The sequence below is a fragment of the Chiloscyllium plagiosum genome, unplaced genomic scaffold (assembly GCF_037043375.1).
Source record: "Chiloscyllium plagiosum isolate Xiang-an unplaced genomic scaffold, Cpla_swu_hap1 HiC_scaffold_6, whole genome shotgun sequence".
Classification (NCBI taxonomy): domain Eukaryota; kingdom Metazoa; phylum Chordata; class Chondrichthyes; order Orectolobiformes; family Hemiscylliidae; genus Chiloscyllium; species Chiloscyllium plagiosum.
This window is the reverse complement of record NW_028270144.1, coordinates 34,626,322-34,645,259: the sequence shown is the minus strand read 5'-3', so window position 1 is coordinate 34,645,259 and position 18,938 is coordinate 34,626,322. Positions and strand designations below refer to the sequence as shown.

At 42.4% G+C, this 18,938-nt stretch overlaps 1 long non-coding RNA gene across 1 annotated transcript in view; it reads right to left on the bottom strand.

Annotated features, from left to right (window-relative positions):
* Positions 1-18,938, bottom strand: part of LOC148149741 (uncharacterized) — a 461,686-nt gene that overhangs the window by 61,377 nt on the left and 381,371 nt on the right. The window contains exon 1 of the long non-coding RNA XR_015757413.1: positions 6,814-6,949. This is a non-coding gene — a long non-coding RNA (uncharacterized LOC148149741). Of the gene's footprint in view, positions 1-6,813 lie in introns of the transcript that reaches the window.

Here is an 18,938-nt window from a genome sequence, read left to right as displayed (position 1 = left end):
CATTACAGTTACCTAGCCCATTGGTTATTCTTCTCTTTGTTTCAAGAGCCCAGATGTTGATAGGAATTGACTGGCAAGTCTGTGCACATTTTTCTTCACATTTCATTTTGCATCTTTGTGAGGTTTCCATTGATGTTTCCATGAGTCTATATTGACCTAGGGATATTGCTGGCTTACATTTTAATCTTGTCTAACTGAACTGCTCATTCAAAGCTTGTCTAAGGAAAAGGAAATCAAGTACAGGATTAATGTTTATGACTTCAATATGTTATCAATCATTTTCTGATGGTATCAGAGCTGCCTTGCAAACTTGCTGTAGGCAATTAATATTTGGAGTGTAAGGATCTGATTCAGATTGGAATCACTACATCAGTTTCAAACTGATCTAGACATTTAATCCTCATGAGAAAAAGCATAGTTAACATACTACAATAGAATATTACTGGAAGTAGGGAGCTTGATGCATGGGATTTGTAATTTTTAACATTTACAATCGGAAAAGATATATAGCTTCTTAATGTCCGCCCACAATATGCAATGTAATAACTGTCCTCTGTTGTAACAATGCTTGCTGCTATCCCTGAGAAAGTTACTACTCAACACAAATGATCACTCAAAACCTCCACAAATTCCCCATAAGGCTATGTACAGCAGCATTGTCAAAAGGAATGCATCTATATATTAGTAAAGGTCTTGCAGATGTGTGCATTTCCTGTTTAATATCCTGCACAATAATTTGAGCAATACATTTTTGTCCACAGTGAGAAGATGAATTCTGTTTGAATTTCCAATGTAAATAATGTTTTCTTACCAGTATCATTATGCAATTCCTCCTTTCCATGTCCCAGGTCACATACTTCTAAACTGAGGAAGACAGTAACCACTTTCTTATGAATTTGGGACCATTAGCAACAGGAGTAGGCAATGAATTCCTCCCCTTGGCATTGTCCCATTAATCAATTTGATTGTAGTTGATCTAAACACACTGCAATTTGAATTATCCATCTTCACATACACTCTATCTGGGCTACACTGGGCCAAGGTGTAACGCATCATCGCAGCATGCAATACCCTGCACGATTCGAGCAGGCAATGAAGTGATATGATAAACGGTGAGGAACTGGGGGAATGGGAGCAGTCTTCCAAGGAGGAGGATGAGGATACTGGGGAGGAGGAAGCTGTCATTATCAAAGACAGAGCTCATCTACATTGGCCACAACAAGCCAAAAAGAATCTCATTGACACCACTTTCAATGAAAGAGGACTGGGTGCAACAGATTCACAGGCACAGAGTAAATCTATTGGCTGCTTGTAGGCCCCACAAGCAAATCTGAAACCAAGGCCCAAACTCTGACCGTGCAGTGACCTGACTGCGTGGAGATCATATCTGACCCAGAACAAAACCGGCCCAATATTGACTCGAATCTGAGGGGGCACGACCAGCCCAGGCCTGAACACCTACATGCCAACTCACCCTTGGGGGAGGCCCTGGCCTCACCCCACCTTACAGCAGACTTGCACCACCAACACCTGGGACCGTCCAGAGGCAGAAAACCTTCCAGCAAACATGGAAGTCACATTGGGCTGCAGGTGAGACTGAAACAAGTGGGTTCCATTCCCTCTTCCCCAGCATACACTTGGCAAATATCCAAGCTATGGAAAACAAAATGGATAAACTCAAATCTAGACATACCTTCCAGAGGGAACTGAGAAACTGTTTTGTGCTCTGTTTTACAGAGACATGGCTCACTCCTATTACACCTGATGCACCTTGCAAGCTGAAGGGTTCTCTATATATTGCATTGACCACACAGCATCCCCAGGTAAGGCAAGGGGAGGGGGGTTTCTGCCTCCTAAACAAAACCTCCTGATACTCGGATGTGGCGACCCTGGCAAGTCACTGCTCCCCAGATCTGGAATAACTTCCAGTAATGCTGTCCCTGCTACCTACCATGTGCGTTCACCTCCGCCATCCTGGGCAAAAGTGAAAAATGTTTGCAATGAAATTTACACCACTAGAAATGCCCTGGAGTCTAAATTCCCCGGGGCTTATTATGGTAGCTGGTGACTTGAACTTAGCCAACCTCAAGAGGATACTACCACAATAAAACCAACATGTCTCCTGCCCCATCAGGGGCCGAACATCTTTGACCACTGCTACACAATCATCAGAGGTGCCCACCACTCGTTACCCAATCCGCATTTTCGAAAGTCAGATCACAACACTGTGTTCCTCTTCCCAGCTTACAAGAAGCAGTTGAAATGAGAGGATCCTTCAGAGAAAGTAGTACAATGCTGGCCTGAGGCAGTGGAAGAGCTTCTCTGGGACTGCTTAGAATCGGTGAACTGGTCCATATTCAAGAATTCAGCGGACAACCTAGATAAGTGTGCCACCACCTTCATGGACTTCATTAGGAAGTGCATGGAGGACTGTGTGCCAAAGAAGTTAATCCATGTATTCCCCAACCGGATGAACTGGGAAATCCACTGCCTACTGAAGACCAGTCATGTGGCATTCAAGCCAGACCTTTACAGGAAATCCAGGGTAGACCTCCGCAAGAGCATTGGAGATGCCAAGAAGTAATGCCGGACCAAGTTAGAGGCTGAAACATGTACGCCTGCAAGGCCTACATGAAATAATGAGATACAAAATGAAGCAGAATAAAATAGCAGACAAAAACACATCCCTCCCTGATACACTCAATGCTTTCTATGCTTGGTCTGAGCAGAATACCAATGGTACAGTGTCACCTGCCCCGATAGCCCCGGACGTACCTGTTTCCTCAGCCACTGCTGCAGACAACAGATCAGCCTTCTCGAGAGTAAACCTGAGGAAACTTGCACAGATGGAGTCCCCCTGCTGTGGACTCAGATCCTATGTGGACCAGCTAGCGCAAGTATTCGCTGACATATTTAACCTCTCTACAATATGAAGTCTTCACCTGCTTCAAGAAAACCACCATCATCGCAGTACCAAAGAAGGGGTGGCACAGTGGCTCAGTGATTAACACTGCTGCCTCACAGTGCCAGGGACCCGGGTTCGATTCCTGCCTCGGGTGACTGTCTATGTGGGTTTCCTCCGGTTGCTCCGGTTTCCTCCCCCAGTCCAAAGATGTGCAGGTTAGGGTGAATTGGCCATGCTTAATTCCCCATTGTGTTAGGTGCATTAATCAAGGGTAAATGTAGGGAAATAAGTCTGGGTGGGTTACTCTTCAATGGGTCAGTATGGACTTGTAGGTTCAAAGGGCCTGTTTCCACACTGTAGGGAGTCTAAAAAAAACACATGCAATGTGCCTCAATGACTACCGCCCACTGTCTCTGACCTCCATAATTGTGAAATACTTCGAGACGTTATTCATGGCTCATATCAACTCTGGCCTCCCAGCCTGCTTTGATTCCTTGCAATTTGCCTATCGGCGCAACTGGTCCAAAGCAAACACGGTTTCCCTAATCCCAAACAAATCCATCTCAAAATTCTGAGACCTCGGTCTCGGCTCTACTCTCATTTCCTGACAGACAGACCACAGGCAATAAAGATAGACAACAGCACCTCCTCCATGATAATCCTAAACACCGGTGCCCTGCAAGGATGTGTACTCAGCTCCCTCCCTGTACACTCACAGCTATGTGGCCAAATTTCATATGAAAGCATCCCCAAGTTTGTTGATGACACCACCAGGTTGTAGACAGCGCATCAAACAATGATGAGTCAGAATACAGGAAGGAGATAGAGTGCTTGATATCATGGTGCAATGATAACAATGTCTCTCTCTCAATGTTGACAAAACAAAAGAACTGATCATTGACTTCAAGAGAAGAAAGGAGGAGAACACATCCCTATCTACATCAACAGAGCTGAGCTGGAGAGGGTCGAGAGTATCATGTTCCAACAAGTGACAATAACCAAACATCTGTCCTGGACCTCCCATGTAGATGTGACGGTCAAGAAGGCATAACAATGCTTCTTCTTCACCAGGAGATTAGGAAACTCAGCATATCTGTAAGGATCCTCAACAACTTTTACAATGCACCATAGAAAGCATTCCATTTAGGTGCATAACGGCTTGGTATGGCAACTGCACTGCCCAGGACTGTCAGAAACTATAGGAAGTTCTATACATAGCCCAGACCATCACAAAAGCCAATCTCCCACTCATCGACACTTCTCGTTACCACGGAAAGACTGCCAATATCATCAATGATCCCGTTCATCCCAGAGATATTCTCTTGCAACCTCTTCTGCCAAGCAGAAGATACAGAAGCTTGAACACACATTCCAACAGCTTCCAGAACATCCTATTCCCCGCTGTTATTAGATTGCTGAATCGACCACTGTAATTTCAAATCTAATGTTGGCCTTGCTTTTGTGCACCTCTTGTGCAGCTGTAACCTTGTATGCTTTGCTCTATCTAAGCACCCTATGATCTGTATGCCCTTGTTTGCTATGGTCTGCCTGTACTGCTCACAAAACAAAACTTTTCACCGTAATTAGTGTTATGACGCAGAGATCCAACCCTTCAGCTAATTAAAACTAAGCACCCAGAAAAGCTTGCCTCGCCTCATAAGCTGCTAAAAGTGTGTGAGTGAAATAGAACGCTTAATTTCCACTATTTAAAGAAAAATAGCAATTTATTTTCCTAACTCTGATAGTGAACACTGACCAAAACAATAACAAACTGAACACTCTTTCCCTTAACTAACCATTATCCCTTACTGAACACAATTTTATTAAAATGCTGTTCCAATAACACAATTATTAAACACTACATTAACTTAATTGCAAGTCCACATTGTCTCTTATGCTGTCTTCCTTCTGGTCTTCCGATTCAGCTGTCTTCTCCCTGGGTCTTCTTTCTTTTTACTGCTTTTACGGGAAAAGATACCTCTTGATAGATAGTGCCTTCTGAACTTATTTTGAAAGCAAGATACAGTGAGCTCTCTGGCTCTAAGGCAATTGCTCTGACCAATTTTCAAAATGCCTATGATTTTTGTAACTCAACATCATTCCCTCTCATTGGTCCGAAGTTGTCAATACAATAAATTCAAAGTCAATTGGGTTTTAGTATCCTGGACAGAATTTAAATTAATTGGTTAAATTTGAATTGTTGTCAAAACAGCAACCAAAACTCAGGGGTCCATTTAACAGCCATTTGCTACCTGTATCTATTTTGGAACAGCCCATCTCTTAGCTGTTCTGTTGTGGCAGCTATGGCAATAATTTATGTTTACTTTAAAATTCAGAAAACACTGTCTACCTTAAAGTCAGCATGCACTTTGTAACATTAGGTACATGTGACAACAATAAATCAAATCAAATCAAATCAAATCAAATCAATCTTGGACAGTAAAATATTCATTGATCAAGATGATGGAATCTGGTTGACATTGCAGGCGTGACATGCAGCTTCTATTCATTTTGTTGGGGTTCTCTTTAGTTGACTGTGTATAAAAGTTTATGTTTGTACTTGCCTGATTACTTGGCTGTCTTAGGTACTTAGGTATTTGAGGCAATGACTTAGAGAAGGTTTTCAGGTGAGATATAGCCAAAGATTGGTAAACTTTGTGGCCTGGTGGGTAACAACAAAGGGATAGGAGAATGGGGTTGTAGGTGCAAGGGAGTGCCAGCCATGAGCTGCATGGCCTTATGCCTGCTGTGCCATGACATTGCCAGTGAGGGGAAATGTCGGTTTGTCAATACTTGTCTGAGTGCATTGTGACATTTTAAAGATGGCACAGGCGGAAGGGATGGCAGTCTTCCTGTGGATATCTGCTGAGTGGTGAATTGTTCTGAGAATGGTGAGTGGCTGAAATTGATGTGACAGTCAACATAGGGGTGTGTTAGGAGTCAATGTACAAGTTTGGTACTATGTGATGAGAAAACTTGTTAGATCTCATGGTGAAAAATCCTTCAAAAACGTCAATGTACTTTGCAAATAAAAAATTACGATTCAGCCCAGCCAATCTCATGGCACCAGTAACACGGGTTTTTGCACTAGTGATATTGTTCCAGTAACTCGTAATACTGGTCATTGTGCCAGTCGTACTGGTCAAGATAATTGTTGCGAAGCAGCATGCTGGAAATGTGCATTATTGTGCCAATCTATCTGCAGTCCAGAGTGTGCTGCTGGAAAAGCACAGCAGAAGAATCGATGTTTCGGACATAAACCCTTCATCGTTCCTGATCTCCAGCATCTGTAATCCTCACTTTCTCCCATTAAGTATTACTATCTGTGGTGCTTTATTTCAGTGCCACCAAACAGATTCTTTGTGCTCTCCCGGGGTCTAACAAATTTAATATAAAATCTAAATGGATGGATGTTTGTGCTGCGGAGAGTGTATACAGCAACATCAGTTGTGACACTCATTTAAGAATCTGAAAGATAATTTATTGAGAATGTAAATTAAAGCACACAGCCAATATATGGAAATAAAATAGCAAAAGGAACTATAACCCTCCCAAACCCCAAATAAACAAGGCTTGCTGGTTTGCCTTCTTTGGGTCTGTTCAGCGCCAATATCCAAGATGGACCTCATTTTGCTCTGAGCAGACCCCTTTTTCAGTCATCCCCTTGGAGTATAAGCGACAACAAAAATAAGATAGGAAGTCAAGAGGGAGAAATAATTATTGGGTGTGAACATAAAGATGCTTTAAAAAGGTATCAAATCCTTACTTATGAACCAAGATGTTCCACCTGCTCCAGAGTCATACAATAATACCTCTGAAGTGGTTGATTAGAAAATATTCAAAAAGGTATCAAAATCATGACGGCGATAATATAATTTAAAACTATAGCTGTTTGCAATTGTGCCTACCTCAGCTTGACAGGAGAACGTGTTGGTTTGGGTTCAGAACAATTGTCCGCATTGATGAGGTGGGCACATGCTCTGTCATGTAGTATGTCTGAGCTCTGCACAGAAGCAGCAGCCAGCTTGTCTTGGAGCAGAGAACATTTTCTCTTTGATGCTCTGTGATCTCCAGCCTGCATTTGCACTTGTTGAAGTAAAAGATAGACACTGTATCAGTTTTCCACCTCAGAGGTCTGGGAATTATGGAGTATAAAGTACCTACAGATTACATGGACACACGACCTTTTTGAAGCCAGAGGACCTCGGAGAGAATCCTATCTTCAACACTGCACCCTATATCATATCAGAGGGTTTTTTTCGTAACCAGACTTAGTGCAATGTGAGAATTGCCATCCCACTGATAGAAGTGCAGAGTAGGCACTGCATTGGCACTGGGCTCTCTGTTTATGCCATTCAGTCGTGGCACACGGCTCTCACTCATCTGCAACAGTCTAGATGGTTCCAGTCTCATGAGATCCATGCCTTAGCTTATCCACGGAAGACAACAAAATGTAAATTGAAAGTTCTTTATTCTTTTCTTACCTGGATACTGCGCTCTGATCTCAAATGAGAAATTATATTACACAGCTCAAGGCCATCATCTTCTGCTTAAAGACCTCCTTCCCTACCTCAAACTCTGTAAGCCCTGGTTGCCTTTTCTGCCACTCAGTTTCCAAACACTCCTGTGAAGGGGCCATTTCATTCATGTACTCCTCCCCACAAAAAGAAAGCAGGGCTCTGGTGCAACCTCGAACTAGGTGTTGGGGCCTAGAACACAGCTAAGCACATTTTCCATAAAGCCACCCGGCATGACCCTGTGCTTGCTAATATAATCGTTTTTCATTTTTCCTTGTGGCCTCAAACTTGGACTTCAGTTAACATTCTAGTAAGTTCACAATGCCATATTTTCAGGGTCAATATATCTTTACTGAGGTGTACTATAGCCAAATTTATGAGATTAAGCTTTCATATGCAACAGCATGAGAAAATCCAGCAGGAGAATGAACCTAAAGTAATGTCTATATTTTGGAAGAAATTGGAATGGAAATAAATGCTCAAGACCAATCATTTGAATGTGCAATGAATTGTTCAAAATGAATGTCATTCTACCATGTAATATAGTATGTTTTAATGCATCCCTATGCAATTTAAAAGCGGTAATAACACCAACCTTAATAAAGTATTTAAGAATGAATTGAGTGAAATTTGAAGGCAGAGAACATCTCATGAAACTTAATTATAGTCTATGTTGTTTAAACAACTTGCTATTTCTGTTCAATCCATGTTAAATTCTATCTTGATTCATACACAATTATACACAAAAAGTTTAAAACATTCAATACTTCTATGCAGCCGTGCATATAATAATTACAGACAGCCCAGTTTCTGTTAAAATAACAACTAATAATTGGATATATACCTGCACTTGACTTCCAGCCATGTTCTGCTGTTCAGGGGATTACTGATGTTTTAACAAATCCCCTGTCCAATACCTCCTTCTTTAAAATGCACTTATTATATTGTTTACAGGCTTTGTAGTATAAATAAATTCTCGGGCACTAATAAAAAGGTGGGTAGGGATAGGGGCTGGTGAGATTTAACGTAATGTTGGCTGTTTCAGGGAGCACACGATTACACATTACAACATGAATTAGTCACCATAGTGGGTCTTATTTTTATTCCTTTATTGGAAATGGATCCCACTGGCTACGCGAGTATTTATTGCCAATCTCTAATTGCCCTTGAAAAGGTGAAGTTGAGCAGCCTTATTGAACCATTGCTGTCTTTATGGTATAATATCCATGGTGCAGTTTATGGTGGGACTTCCAGAAGATTGACCAAGTGACAGTGAAGGAATATTGATATATTTCCAAATCAAGATGGTGTGTGGGTTGGAGGGGAAATTGAAGGTAGTGATGTTCCCAAGTACCTAGTGCCCTTGTTTTTTCCTAGATGGTAGAGTTTACAGGTTTGGAAGGTGCTATTGAAGGAGTTACTTGGCAAGTTACTGCAGTGCATATTGTGGACGGTACACAATGTTGACAGTTTGTCAATGATCATGAATGTTAATGTTGGTGGTAGTGGATGGAAGTCAAGCAGAATACTTCATCCTCAATGGGATCGAGCTTCTTGTGTATTGATGAAGCTGCAAGTGGATACCATTCCATCACACTCCTGACTTGTGCCCAGTAAACGATGAAATTAAAAATCACACAACACCAGGTTATAGTCCCACAGGTTTATTTGGAAGCACTAGCTTTCATGGCACTGCTCCTTCATCAGGTGGTAAATGATGGACAGATTTTGAGCAGCCGAGAGTTGCCATAGTATATAAAGCCTCTGATCTGTCTATAATGTCAGAGTATTTATATGGCCGGTTCAATTCAGTATCTGGTGAATGATGCTTTGTTTCCATGTTACTGCTGAATTGCTATCTGTTAAAATGGTGTGTAATATGGGCAAAAACACCAGATTCAATCATCATGGACATACCAGCAACATTATAGGGGATGGGGAATGGTGATTAAGATTAAAGTCTGACCAGTAGCAATCAGGTTCAGTAGGGGTGATCAAGGGAAGAGGTAAACCCTTTCTAATTGTATTTTCTTTGGAGAGCAAGGACTGCTCTGGTGCATGTCATTGTTGAGAATTTGATGCATTTAGAATACTGCTCATAACTGTTGGACGCTATTCTAGAAACTATACCAAAACATGTATCTAATGAATCCATGCTGTGATCCTAAAACCTTGAGTGAAAGAGAAAGATGGTTTACTTCCACTAAACAAGTACACCAATTTGAGAAGGTGGGCTGTGATCATAAGGGGTAACATCAAAGGGCTAGTTGAAAGCTATCAAGGGAACTTTGTCAAAGCAAACAAGAAAACAGTGATTTTGAGTCCTTTTATTGTGATAAAGGCAATAATGAAACAATTGCTACAACTAGCAACGAAATGCAGGCATTTCTGAGCTGGGGATTATATATAGCAGTTTCATGGATTATGGAAATTGTGATTTGACTCCATGTTAAATTTAAAAATTTATTTGGATTTCATGTTATGGCCTTTCACTTTTTGAATGATGCACACATGTTTAGCTACGGTACCATACCATATGAATGCTGTACTAACTCTACAATTTCACAACTTTTGCATATGCAGAACATTACCTGCAATGTTCTACGGCCACCCTCCTGTTCATTGTGTTTGGAGAAATTATGAAGTTCACTGTACACTATTGCCTCTTTACCCATTCCTGTTTTGGAAGCTACACTGGGAATTACTGGTCTGCGTCCTCTGTTTGCCTTGACAGAATCCCAAAGGATTTTGCCTGAGCATGTAGGTGGATTCAGCTGATGCTTCTAATTTTATGTCAGGTCAGGTTTCCCTGCAACAAAAGGAAGTTAAGGGAAATGAAAAACCTTTTGTTAGCTTTTCTTTTTTGAGACCCATCAGTTGCATCTTAGCTAACGTTGCAGAGGGTGAGCAAGTGAAATGGATAGTGTTTCATATATTAGCACCTCCCAACATTCTATTAGCATTTTCAGGCTGAGAGACTATAATAGTTGCAACTCTTTGCTTTCTCAATATCTTGAAGATAAATGCAGCACACAATGCAAAACGTGATCCATATATGCCAGGAAGGCAACAGCTTTGATGTTTTGACCTTTGGTGATTTGTCTGACCCTAACTGACTGGAGATGAAGGCATAAGAATTGGCTTCAGTCTCTGGAATAGTGAGGAGGAAATCAACTGCTCTGGTGGCTATCAAGTGATCTCTGATGAAAGCTGTGATTGCCTCAATGACATTTTATGAAGCATCATTTTATTAAAGAAACAAATTGTTGTTGGCATTACTCTTGCTTGGGGTGTTGGTTTGAGGATAAGATTAGATACAGATACAATGGCCTCCCCAAACAATTTGGCTCACACAGTAAAATCAAAAAGACTTCCATTTATGTCACGCTTTCATCACCAGTGACGTCTCAAAGCTAAGGTAGTACTTTCATAGTGAAGTCACTGTTGAAGTGTAGAGCAGCGAACTTATACTCAACAACCTTCCCCCATCATCAAGGGGATAATGACTACAGAATGTCTTTTAGTGACTTTATCTGGGATGTAAATGTTAATCAAGGAGTCAGCGATAACTCCAATGCAGTTCTTTAGGATAGTGTCATGAGATCTTTTACTCCACCAGGACAGATTACCATCTCATCCCAAAGAGAGTATTCCCAGCAGTGAAGTGTCAGCCTTGATTTTTGAGCTCCTGTCCTGGGACTTAAAACTAGAACTACCTAACTCAGAGGTAAGACTGCTACCAACTGACACAAACAGAAACTTCCAATACAGGACTTGAGCCCAGCTTGAGAATCTCAGCTGAGCTAATGAGGCTTCAACACAGAAAGAATGATGGTTTGGGCAAGATTCTGAAGGCAGCTAATACCTTTATCAAACAGCCACAATACATGGTCTCTAGAATGGGCTACAGAACGGCTTAAAATTAAAAGGACAACAATCAACATGGCATTAATGGGAGAGCAAGACTTTCACTCTCAATGTTGGAATAGTTTACAAGAGTTATTGTAAAGACCTTAGAAACAAGTGCAAAATTGGCTGGTCTTCCTGTAATATAATCTGTAACAGTTTGAGGCCTCTTCTAGGCTGAAACTCCTTCTGATATGGTAAGGGTACAGGGATCAGAATATCAAAGAACCATTTGCTGGGTGATATAACATTTTTGAGAGTTTGGAAAATATGATGCTGATCTTTCTTTCATATGCATGGTGTGTGTGTGTGTCTTTGAGGATAAGAAGACATTTAGTCCCACATAAGAGGCTATTAACTAAGGTAGATGTCCACAGAAGTGAGGACAAATTACTGACATTACTGGAATGTTGGTTGACTTGGATAATGGCGCAGTAAGTAATATATCCAAATTTGCTGATAACACAAAGTTAGACAGCATTGAAGACAGTGTATATGATAGCATAAAATTACAAAGGGATATTGATAAACTCGGTGAATGGATAAAACTGTGGCAAATGGAGATCAATGTAAGCAAGTGCGAGGTAACCCATTTTGGACCAATAATTGGCAATGAGTTCATGGCCATCAGTAGATTCTTAATTTCAGGTTTTGTTTTTAAAATTGAATTCAAATTCCAACATTGGCCATGATGGGATTCAAACAGGTCCCCTGAACATGAGCTGAATTTCTGGATTAACGGTCCAGCACTATTGGAATGAAGCTAAATACATGTCCAAAGGGACTCAAGGGCTTTGGTATATAGATCTTTAAAATGTCATGAAGGGGTGCAGAAAATAATCAAGAAAGCTAATGGAATGCTGCCCGTAATATGTGGAGGACTGAGAATAAGGATGTACAAGTTATGCTGCAGTTATATAAAATCCTGGTGAGGCCCCACTTGGAGTACTGTGAACAGATCTGAGTACCACACCTTCGAAATGATATATTGGCCTTGGAAGGAATACAGCACAGGTTTACACGAATGATATTTGGACTTTGGGGGTTAAGTTATGAGGAGAGATTATACAAAATAGGTTGTTTCTCTAAAATTTAGAAGATTAAGAGTGATCTGGATGAAGTCTTCAAGACATTAACAGGAAAAGACAGAGCAGGTGAAGATAAACTATTTATACTGGTTGGGAATTCTAGAACTAGAGGCATAGTCTGAGAATTAGGGACAGACCGTTCCCTAAGTACTTTGACACACAACGTATGGTACATGTTTGGAACTCTCTTCCACAAATGGCAGTGGATGCAGAATCACTTGTTAATTTTAAATCTGAGATCAATATATTTTTGTTAAGCAATGTTACTCAGGGATATGGGCCAATGGCAGGTATACAGTTATGCCACAAATTAGCTATGATCTCGTGGAATAGTGGCACTGACTTAAGTGGCTTAATGTCCTACTCCTGTTTCTACAAGATCTTGAAAAAGAGAAGCTTTGGTGCCAAATTTAAGATTATAGGGAAATAAAATGTTGAAACAAACTTAGTAAGTCACCGTTGTTTTACAATGTAGTCATCTTCTTTATGTCTTCTATTTTGGTAGGTTCAGGACTATTACCATTTGACAAGTATGTTGATATGAAAAAATTGATTTGACTCATTTTGAACATCTAACATTTTTCCCTGTCGAAAACAAGACCATGTTTCTTTGTCACCGTCATGAAGTTTTGGAAATTTGACTAAGCTCATATTCTTTTAAGGATTGGGATGTCATCCGTAATGCAGAGTCAATCTAGTAATTTTTCAGTGATATAATCTATATGTTGTTTGCCTTTGTTCTGGCTGACAAATAATCCAAATGATGAGCTAATGAAACAATTTCAACCAAAAAGTGTTTTAAATCTTGTCATTTTCCGTGGCTCTGGTAAATATTCATTCTTGGCATCAAGCTTGGAAAAATGATTGGTGCTTGACAATTTGGGATTAAGCTCTTCAGGGTAGGAATCTTGCATGGACATTCCTTTTATAGAATCACAGAATACACAGTACAAAAGAGGCCGTTCAGCCCATCAAGTCTGTCAAAAATATACTACTGCCAAGACAAGTCCCACTATCCCATACCAGACCCACAGCCTTGGATGTTATGATAGTTGAGGGTGCAGTGCTGGAAAAGCACAGCAGGTCAGGCAGCATCTGAGGAGCAGGAAAATTGACATTGAATGTTCTGATACTCAAGTGCTCAAACAGGGACTTTTTAAAAGGTTGTCAGATTTCCTACCTCAACTATTCTCCCAGGCAGTGGATTCCAGATCCCCACCATCCTCTGAGTGAAAATGTTTCTCCTCAAATAATATTTAGTCCAATATTCAGACACATTGGATCTAAACACACACACACAAAAGCACACCCACATAAATATATACAGTGCCTTCTCTCTTCAAAACACAGAGAATTGAGCTACATCAATTAACATAACGCTTGACTTTGCAGATGATATTTTGTATTGTGATGATACTGTGCCTTTAAGAGATGTGTTCTGAGCTGTATTTCTTGCAGAAGGGAGTTGTCACAGTGGTACCGAAATGCCTCCTTCAGACAAATAGTTGGGAAACAGCCTGTGTTCTCCCTGGGTTTTTCTTAAGACAAAAAAAATCATGCATAGTCAAGGTCTGGTTCACAAAGACCCAAAGACTTTAGTTTTGCTTACAATCAGGTGAGTAGAATATTTACTGGCTGCTGGAGCAGAAAACTTGAGTTCTCTGCTGCTAGAGTGAAATGTTAGACAGAGAGGCTTCCTCTTAAAAAATCAAAAGGGGCAGATTGTTTGCTTTGGTGTTTATTTCTACTGGACTGGACAGCACATGAGAATAGTAACTGTGCCTCTGAATTGCCTTGCCAAGGGTGTGTCTATGGGATGTTGCTTATATGAGAAAAGTTGATGTTTACTAATTAAATAATATATTGTTTCATAAAGTATTTCAATAGAGTACAGTTATGTTAATCTCCTTTTGTTGTATTTTAACTGTAAGAATAAAGTGTGTTTTGATTAAAGCTTAGTGATGGACCAATCAAATCATATCTGGAACACAGTGCCTTACACGAAAAACATTAAAGTTAAGGTCCAGGCTATCTCCATATCATAGGTGAAAGCGAGGACTGCCGATGCTGGAGATTGGAGTCAAGAGTGTGGTAGTGGAAATGTACAGGCAGCATCCGGGGATCAGGAGGAACGACGTTTCAGGAAAAAGCCCTTCATCAGGAATGAGGCTGGGGACAGGGGCTGGTGAGATAAATGGGAGGGGAAGGGGCTTAGGGGAAGGTAGCTGAGAGTGAGACAGGTGACTGGTGTTGGGGGTAATGGTAATAGGTCAGAGGGGAGGTTGGAGCGGATAAATGGGAAGGAAGATGGACAGGTAGGACAGGTCATGAGGGCAGTGCCGAGTTGGAAGGTTGAATCTGGGATAAGGTGGGGGAGGGGAAATGAGGAAACTGGTGAAATTCACATAAATCTCACGGGGCTGGTGGGTCCCGAGATGGAAGATGAGGAGTTCTTCCTCCAGGCATCAGATGTTTAGGGAGTGGCGATGGAGGAGGCCCAGGACCTCAATGTCCTTGACGGAGTGGGAGGGGGAGTTGAAGTGTTCTGCAATAGGGCAGTGGGGTTGGTTGGTGTGGGTGTCCCAGAGATGTTCTCTGAAGCGCTCTGTGAGTAGGCGTCCTATCTCCCCAACGTAGTGGAGACTGCATCGTGAGCAATGGGTTCAATAAATGACATATATGGAAGTGCAGGTGAAACTTTGATGGATGTGGAAAGCTCCTTTGGGGCCGTGGACGGAGGTGAGGGGGGAGGTGTGGCTGCAGGTTTTGCAATTCCTGCGTTGATAGGGGAAGGTGCTGGGAGGGGAGGGTGGGTTGGTGGGAGACATGGACCTGACGAGACATTCGCAGAGGGAATGGTCTTTATGGAAGGTGGATAGGAGTCGGGAGGGACACATATCTCTGTTGGTGTGGTTCGTATGTAGGTGGCGGAAATGGCAGAGGATGATGTGATGTATACGGAGGTTATTGGGGTGGAAGGTAAGGACCGGGGTGCGGGTGGGGGTGTGTGCGGGGGATACTACCCTTCTTGCGGTTGGGGGGAGCGAGGTTTGAGGGCGGAGGTGCGGGATGGGCTGGGGGGGGCGTAATCAACCAGGTGAGAGGGAAAATTGTGATCTTTAAAGAAGGAGGCTAGCTGATGTGTTCTGTGATGGAACTGGTCCTCCTCGGAGCAGATGTAGCAGAGGCAGAGGAATTGGGAATAAGGGATAGAATCTTTACAGGAGGCAGGGTGGGTCCAGGTAGCTGTAAGAATCAGTGGGTTTGCAGAAGATGTCCGTGTTGAGTCAGTCCCCATTGATGGAGATGGAGAGGTCCAGGAAGGGGAGGGAGGTGTCTCAGATGGTCCAGGTGAACTTAAGGTCAGGGTGGAATGTGTTGGCAAAGTTGATGAACTGTTCAACTTCCTCGTTGGAGCACCAATGCAGTCATCAATGTAGCAGAGGAAAAGATGGGGAATGGTGTTACGGAAGATGGACTGTTCCATGTAACCGACAAAGAGACAGGCATAGCTGAGCCCATGCGGGTGGCCATGGCTACCCCTTTCATCTGGAGGCAGTGGGAGAATTCAAAGGAGAAATCATTGAGGGTGAGGACCAGTTCAGCCAAATGAATTAGAGTGTCAGCGGTAGGGTACTGGGTGGGGACATCGGGCAAGGAAGAAACAGAGGGCTTGGAAGCCCTGGTCATGACGGATGGATTTGTAGAGGGACTGGATGTCCATGGTGAAGATGAGGCATTGGGGGCCAGGGAAACAAAAGGCTTGGAGGAGGTGGAGGGCATGGGTGGTGTCCCGAATGTATGTGGGGAGTTCCTGGACCAGGAGGATAAGACATTATCGAGGAATGTGGAGATGAGTTTAATGGGGCAAGAGTAGGCCCAAAGATGGGTTTCCTGGGGTAGTCAGGATTGTGGATCTTAGGTAGGAATACTCATGGACATCCAATCCCTCTACAACTCCATTCGCCATGACCAAGGCCTCCAAGCCCTCCATTTCTTCCACTCCCAATGTCCCCACGAATACTCTTCCACTGACACTCTAATTCATTTGGCTGAGCTGGTTTAATTTCTCCTTTGAATCCTCCCACTTCCTCCAGACAAAAGGGTTAGCATAGGCCCCAGCTATGCTTGTCTCTTTGTCAGTTACGTGGAATAGTCCATCTTCCATAGCACCATTCCCCATCCTGGACATCTCCATCTCTATCAACAGGAGCCTTCCACATCCATCAAAGTTTCACCTGCACTTCTGCACATGTCATTTACGCTATCCGTTGCTCCCAATGCGGACTCCTGTATATTGGGGAGACAGGATGCCTACTCACAGAGCACTTCAGAGAACATCTCTGGGACACCCGCACCAACCAACCCCACCACCCCATGGCCGAACACTTCAACTCCCCCTCCCACTCTGCCAAGGACATGGAGATCCTGGGGCTCCTCCATCACCACTACCTAACCACCTGACACCTGGAGGAAGAACACCTTATCTTCCATCTCAGGTTCCTTTAACCCCATGGCATCAATATGGATTTCACCAGTTTTTTCATTTCCCCTCTCCCGACCTTATCCCAGATCCAACCTTCCAACTTGGCACCACCCTCATGACCTGTCCATCTTCCCTCCCATCTATCTGCTCCACCCTCCCCTCTGACCTATCACCTTTTCCCCCACCTCCACCTACCTATCGTACTCTCAGATACCATCCCCCCCCCAGCCCCACACCCTTCCATTTATCACTCCCTTCGATCCCAGCCTCAATCCTGATGAAGGGCTTTTGCCCGAAATGTTGATTCTCCTGCTCCTCGGGTGCTGCCTGACCTGCTGTGCTTTTTCCAGCACCACACGTTCGACTCCTAACTCCATAATCTACTTGGGGAGGTCTGGTCTGGTCCCTAACAATATTATCGAATCAAGTTTGAGCTTTCCTTATATGTTAAAGCCGCACCTGAGATAAGGGTCAATGCTGAGTTGAGCATTAACTTTAACAATTAACACAGTCTCACTTTGATTGCAATAAAATCAAGGAATCCTTGCTATTGGAGCAGCAGGTAAATCTTCTTCAGAACATCTGAGAAAAAGGCCTTTGCTCATCTCTCTCTAATCCCTCCAAGTTGTGGCTTTTTAAGCATGACTGAGGATGTCAGGTTCAAATCAATCTACTTAAGTGTGGGATAACCATGTGCTGTTTCATAAGTTGATGGTTTTGATCTGAATTGCTATAAATCCAGAAGGCAATGATACTTTCCATATCATGCTTGACTGAATATAGGAACTGCAAACATATAAAAGACCATTATGCAAACATTTGCAATTTCTGAATGTGTATTTTTATGGATTCATTTCCCTACATTGATTGCAACAAATCTTTCATTTTTGACCTAACCTCTTGAGATAGCTCATCGATATTACAAGCGTAAACAAGAGAGCAAATGAGAAGGATGAAGCCAGCTGTTTATCACTGTTCCTCATTTAGCACATTCTTTATTCTGTCAGATGTACCAGCTGTTGCACTGTGAGAGAAACTGGCTTTTAATCCACTCTGATTATGGAGATGATAGGGTGATTAAGTGTGTCTGCCAAATAGGAAACAACTAAGTTCTCAGTATGCACAGGTGTCAAATACATAACCCGATCACTGAAGAGCTTCAGACAATAACAGCACATCCTGAAGAGCGAACTCAATGTCACGTGGGTGAAAGATCGAGGTTAAAGGTCATCCTTAACCACAAATCCAACAGCTACAGAAGTGTCTTTTCTAAAATCAAAATCGCCTGGTGTACTCTGAATCAATCTGCCAGCTTCAAACATGACTCCGTTTCTCTTTCTCCTTTTCATGTTTATTTATTAGTATTTGATGAACAAAGAATAAAGAACAAAGAGAACAAAGAACATACAACACAAGTGCAGGATCTTCGACCCACCAAGTCTGGGGGCCCGACATGTGACATCTTGCTGAACACAAGCTTTTTGCCTCTAGGCAGTCTGTATCCCTCCAATCCATTTCTAGTTTTGCTTCCATCAAGGCGCCTCTTAAATGTTGCTATTGTATCCACCTCCAGCACTTCCTCTGACAGTGTATTCCAGGCACCAACCCCACTGCGTAAAAAAAGAGCCTCTCACATTTCCTTTAAACTCACCTTCTTTTACCTTGAATCTATCTCCCTCAGTAATCAGCATTTCTAGCCTGGGGATAAGACTCCAACTATCCATTCCTCTCATAATTTTGTAAATTTCTGTCAGGTTGCACCTTTTCCTTTGAAGTTCAAGTGAAAACAAAGTTTATCCAATCTCTCCTCATAGCTAATACCCTTCAAACAGGGCATCATCCTTGTAAACAATGTTTGTACCAACTCCTAAGTCTCCTCAGCCTTCTTGTAGTGTGGTGGCCTGAACTGTACAGAATATTCCAAATGTTGCCTTACTAAAGTTCAAGGAGAAAGTGAGGACTGCAGATGCTGGAGATCAGACCTGAAAATGTGTTGCTGGAAAAGCGCAGCAGGTCAGGTAGCATCCAAGGAACAG